This window comes from Theobroma umbraticum, unplaced genomic scaffold (assembly GCF_002168275.2).
Source record: "Theobroma umbraticum cultivar Fairchild unplaced genomic scaffold, ASM216827v3 scaffold_239.1, whole genome shotgun sequence".
Lineage (NCBI taxonomy): Eukaryota > Viridiplantae > Streptophyta > Magnoliopsida > Malvales > Malvaceae > Theobroma > Theobroma umbraticum.
Window position 1 is genome coordinate 3,468,353 of NW_018397273.1, and position 6,116 is coordinate 3,474,468.

A 6,116-nucleotide genomic window follows, 5' to 3' on the forward strand; every position below is an offset into this window, starting at 1 on the left:
TTTTAAGTTGAGTTTTTTTTAATTCTTGGTTAAAACAAATAATGTTTGAATATCTGCCTTAAGGAACATGAAGAAAAAACCATTCATTGACAAGAAAAATCTATTTATAATCACCCATGCCTTCAACAGTCTTATTACTTGCTTTAAATGGTTTTATAATCTCATAATCAATTTTAAATTGAATTTTTTTATATTTTTGGTTAAAACAGATTATAATTGGATATTTTCCTTGAGAACCATGAAGAAAATTTCACTCATTGGCAAGAAAAGTTCATCTATATTCACCCATGCCTTCAAAAGCCTTATTACTCGCTTTAAATGGTTTTATAATCTCATAATTGATTTTAAGTTGAATTTTGTTTCATTTTTGGATAAAATAGATAATATTTGAATGTCTGCCTTTAGAAACATAAAGAGAAAAAGCCATCTGCTGGGAAGAAATATCTATTTATAATTACATAAGCCTTTGAAACCCTTATTGCTCACTTTAAATGGTTTTATAATCTCATAACTAATTTTGAGTTGAATTCTTTTATATTTTTGGCTAAAATATATTATAACTAAATGTCTACCTTAAGAAACATAAAGAAAAAGCCATATATTGGCAAGAAAAGTCTATTTACAGTCACTCATGCGTTCGAAAGCCTTGTTACTCACTTTAAATAGTTTTATAATCCCATAATTGATTTTAAGTTGAATTTTTTTACATTTTTGGTTAAAATAGATAATTTTGAATGTTTGCCTTGGAAAATGTAAAGAAAAAGCCATTTATTAGTAAGAAAAGTCTATTTACATTTGCTCATATCTTTAAAAGCCTTATTGCTTGCTTTAAATAGCATTATAATCTCATAATTGATTTTAAGTTGAATTCTTTTACATTTTTGGTAAAAATATATTTCAATTGAATGTTTGCTTCAGGAAATGTGAAGCAAAAGTTAGCCATTGGCAAGAAAAGTCAATTTATAGTCTCTCAAGTCTCTAAAAGCCTCATTACTCGCTTCAAATGGATTTAGAATCTCATAATAGATTGTAAGTTGGATTTTTTACATTCTTAGTTAAAATAGATATTTGAAAGTCTACGTTAAGAAACATGAAGAAAATGTCATTAATTGGAAAGAAAAGTCCATATATAATCACCCATGTCTTTGATAGTCTTATTACTCACTTTAAATGGTTTCATAATCTTATAATTGATTTTAAGTTGAATTTTTTTAATTTTTGATTAAAATAAATAATATTTAAATGTCGACCTCCAGAAACATGAAGAGAAAGCCATTCGTTAGCAAGAAAAGTCCATTTATAGTCACCCAAGCCTTTGACAGCCTTATTACTTGTTTTAAATAGTTTATAATCTCATAATCAATTTTAAGTTGAATTTTTTTCATTTTTTATTAAAATATATTATAATTGAATGTCTTCTTTAGGAAATGTGAAGAAAAAGCCATCCTCTGACAAAAAAAGTCCATTTATAGTTATTTAAGCCTTTGAAACCCTTAGTACTTGCTTTAAATGGTTTTATAACCCCATAACTAATTTTAAGTTGAATTCTTTCATATTTTTGACTAAAATATATTATAACTAAATTTCTACCTTGAGAAACATAAAGAAAAAGCCATATATTGACAAAAAAAGTCCATTTATAGTCACTCATGCGTTTAAAAGCCTTATTCCATGCTTTAAATGGTTTTACAGTTTCATAATTGATTTTAACTTGAATTATTTTACATTTTTAGAAAATTATATTATAATTGAATGTCTACTTTGAGAAACGTGAAGCAAAAGCTATTCGTTGACAAGAAAAGTCCATTTATAGTCTCTCAAGTCTTTAAAAGCCTTATTACCAGCTTTAAATAGTTTTAGGATCTCATAATTAATTTTAAGTTGGATTTTTCTACATTTTTGGTTGAAACAGATAATATTTGGAAGTCTACCTAAAGAAACATGAAGAAAAAGCCATTCATTAGTAAGAAAAGTCCATTTATAGTCACTCATGCCTTCGAAAGCCTTATTACTTGCTTTTAATGGTTTTAAAATCTCATAATTGATTTTAAATTGAATTTTTTGATATTTTTGTAAAAATATATTTTAATTGAATATCTACTTTGGGAAACATGAAGCAAAAGCCATCAATTGGCAAGAAAAGTCCATTTATAGTCTTTCAGGCCTCTAAAAGCCTTATTGCTCACTTTAAATGGTTTTATAATCTCATAATTGATTTTACGTTGAATTCTTTTATATTTTTTGTTAAATATATTATAACTGAATGTTGACCTCAAGAAACATGAAGCAAAAGCCACCCATTGGTATGAACAATCCATTTTAGTCACTCAAGCCTTCAAGAGCGTTATTGCTCGCTTTAAATGGTTTTATAATCTTGTAATTGATTTTAAGTTTAATTTTTTTATATTTTGAGTTAAAATATATTATAATAGATTGTTTGTCTCCAGAAACGTGAGCAAATGCCACCTATTGGCAAGAAAAGTCCATTTATAGTCACTCTAGTAATCGAAAGCCTTATTACTCGCTTTAAATGGTTTTATCATGTCATGATTGATTTTAAGTTGAATTCTTTTACATTTTTGGATAAAATATATTATACTGAATGTTTGTCTCGAGAAATATGAAGCAAAAGCCATTCATTAGATAGAAAAGTCCATTTTTATTCACTTATGCCTTTGAAAGCCATATTATTTGCTTTAAATGGTATTATAATCTTATAATAGATTTTAAGTTAAATTTTTTTATATTATTGGTTAAAATAGATTATAATTGAATGTCTGTTCCATTAAACATAAAGCAAAAGCCATCTATTAAAAAGAAAAGTTCATTTATAGTCGCTCAAGCCTTCGAAAGCTTTATTACTCACTTTAAATGTTTTTATAATCTCATAATTGGTTTTAAGTTGAATTGTTTTTATATTTTTGGTTACATATATTACAATGGAATGTTTGCTTTGGAAAACGTGAAGTAAAAGTCATCCATTAGCAAGAAAAGTCCATTTATAGTCCTTCAAGGCTTCAAAAGCCTTATTATTGGCTTTGAATGATTTTACAATCTCATAATTGATTTTAAGTTTAATTTTTTTATATTTTTGGTTAAAATAGATTATATTTGAATGTCGACCTTAGACATGTGAAAAAAAAGCCATTCATTGGTAAGAAAAGTTCATTTATTGTCACCCATGCCTTTAAAAGCCTTATTACTTGCTTTAAATGGTTTTATAATCTCAAAATTAATTTTAAGTTGAATTTTTTTACTTTCTTGATTGAAATATATTATAATTGAATGTCTACTTTAGGAAACATGAAGTAAAAGCCATTCACTAGGAAGAAAAGTCCATTTATAATCTCTCAAGCTTTTGAAAGCCTTATTACTCGCTTTAAATGGTTTTACCATCTCACAATTGATTTTAAGTTCAATTCTTTTATAGTTTAGGTTAAAACGGAAAACATTTGAATGTCTGCCTTCGAAAACATGAAAAACAAGTCATACTTTGACAAGAAAAGTCCATTTATAGTCACTCATGTCTTTGAAAGTCTTATTACTTGCTTTAAATGGTTTTATAATCTGAAAATTGATTTTAAGTTGAATTTTTTTACATTTTTGATAAAAATATATTATAATTGAATGTCTACTTTAGGAAACGTAAAACAAAAGTCATCCATTGGCAAGAAAGGTCCATTTATAGTCTCTCAAGCCTCTGAAAGTCTTATTTCTCGCTTTAAATGGTTTGTAATCTCATAATTGATTTTAAGTTAGTTTTTTTATAGTTTTTGTTGAAACAGATAATATTTGAAAGTCGGCCTCAAGAAACATAAGAAAATCTATTTATTGGCAAGAAAAGTACATTTACAGTCACCCATGCCTTCGAAAGCCTTTTTACTTACTTTAAATAGTTTTATAACCTCTTAATTGATTTTAAGTTGAATTGTTTTATATTTTTAGTAAAAATATATTTTGATTGAATGTTGAATTTAAGAAACATGTAGTAAAAGCCATCCATTGGTAAGAAAAGTCCGTTTATAGTCTCTCAAGCCTCTAAAAGCCTTATTACTCGCTTTAAATAGTTTTATAATCTCATAATTAATTTTAAGTTGGATTTTTTTACATTTTTGGTTGAAACAGATAGTATTTGGAAGTTTGCCTTAGAAAACATGAAGCAAAAGCTAGTCATTGGTAAGAAAAGTCTATTTACAATCACCATGCCTTCATAAGCCTTATTACTTGCTTTAAATGGTTTTATAATCTTATAATTGATTTTAAGTTCAATTGTTTGTATTTTTGCTACAAGTATATTTTAATTGAATGTTTGTTCTGAGAAACATAAAGCCAAAGCCATCCATTGGAAAAACAAGTTCATTTATAGTCTCTCAAGCCTCTAAAACCTTTATTACTCGCTTTAAACGGTTTTATAATCTTATAATTCATTTAAAGTTGAATTCTTTTAAATTTTTAGTTAAAATATATTATAATTGAATGTCTGCCTCAAAAAACATAAAGCAAAAGCCACCCATTGGTAAGAAAAATCCATTTATAGTCACTTAAGCCTTCTAGAGCCTTATTACTCACTTTAAAGGGTTTTATAATCTCATAATCGATTTTAAGTTGAATATTTTGATATTTTTGGTTAAAACATATTATTTTTGAATGTTTGCCTTGGAAAACAAGCAGAAAAAGCCATTCATTGGCAAGAAAAGTTTATTTATAGTCACCCATGCCTTCGAAAGCCTTATTACTTGCTTTAAATTGTTTTATAAACTCATAATTGATTTTAGGTTGAATTTTTTTACATTTTTTATTGAAATGTATTATAGTTGAATATCTGCCTTAAGAAACATGAGCAAAAGCCATCCATTGGTAAGAAAAGTCCATTTATAGTCACTCAAGCCGTCGAAAACCTTATTGCTCGCTTTAAATGGTTTTAACATCTTATAATTAATTTTAAGTTGAATTCTTTTACATTTTTAGTTAAAATATATTATAACTGAATGTCTACCTTAGAAATAATAAAGCAAAAGCCATTCATTGGATAGAAAAGTCCATTTGTAATGATTCATGCCTTTGAAAGTCGTATTACTTGCTTTAAATGGTATATAATCTCCTAATTGATTTTATGTTAAATTTTTTAATATTTTTAGTTAAAATAGATTATAATTAAATATCTGCCTCAAGAAATATAAAGTAAAAGCCATCCATTGAGAAGAAAAGTCTAATTGTAGTCACTTAAACCTTTGAAACCCTTATTACTCACTTTAAATGATTATATCAGCTCTTAATTGATTTTAGTTGAATTCTTTTACATTTTTTATTAAAATATATTATAACTGAATGTCGACCTCAAGAAATGTAGAGCAAAAGCCACCCATTGGTAAGAAAAATTTATTTATAGTCACTCAAGCCTTCGAGAGTCTTATTAATAGGTTTAAATAGTTTTATAATCTCATAATTGATTTTATATTGAATTTGTTTACATTTTTGGTTACAATATATTATAATTGAATGTCTGCTTTAGGTAATGTGAAGCGAAAGCCATCCATTAGTAAGAAAAGTCTATTTATAGTCTCTCAAGCTTTTGAAAGCCTTATCACTTACTTTAAATGGTTTTGCAATCTCATAACTGATTTTAATTTGAATTGTTTTTTACATTTTTGTTAAAATAGATTATATTTGAATGTTTCTCTTGGGAAATATGAAGAAAGAGTCATTCATTGGTAAGAAAAGTCTATTTATTATCACCCATGCCTTTGAAAGCCTTATTACTTGCTTTAAAGGGTTTTATAATTCCATAATTGATTTTAAGTTGAATGTTTTTGTATTTTTTATTAAAATATATTTTAATTGAATGTTTGTTTCAAGAAACGTGAATCAAAAGCCTTCCACTAGCAAGAAATGTCCATTTATAGACATTCAAGTCTCTGAAAGCCTTATTACTTACTTTAAATGGTTTTATCATCTCAGAATTGATTTTAAGTTGAATTCTTTTACATTTTTGGCTAACATATATTATAACTGAATGTTTGCCTCTGAAAGCATAAAGCATAAGCCACCCATTGATAAGAAAAATCTATTTATAGTCACTAAAGCCTTTGAGAGCCTTATTACTCACTTTAAATGGT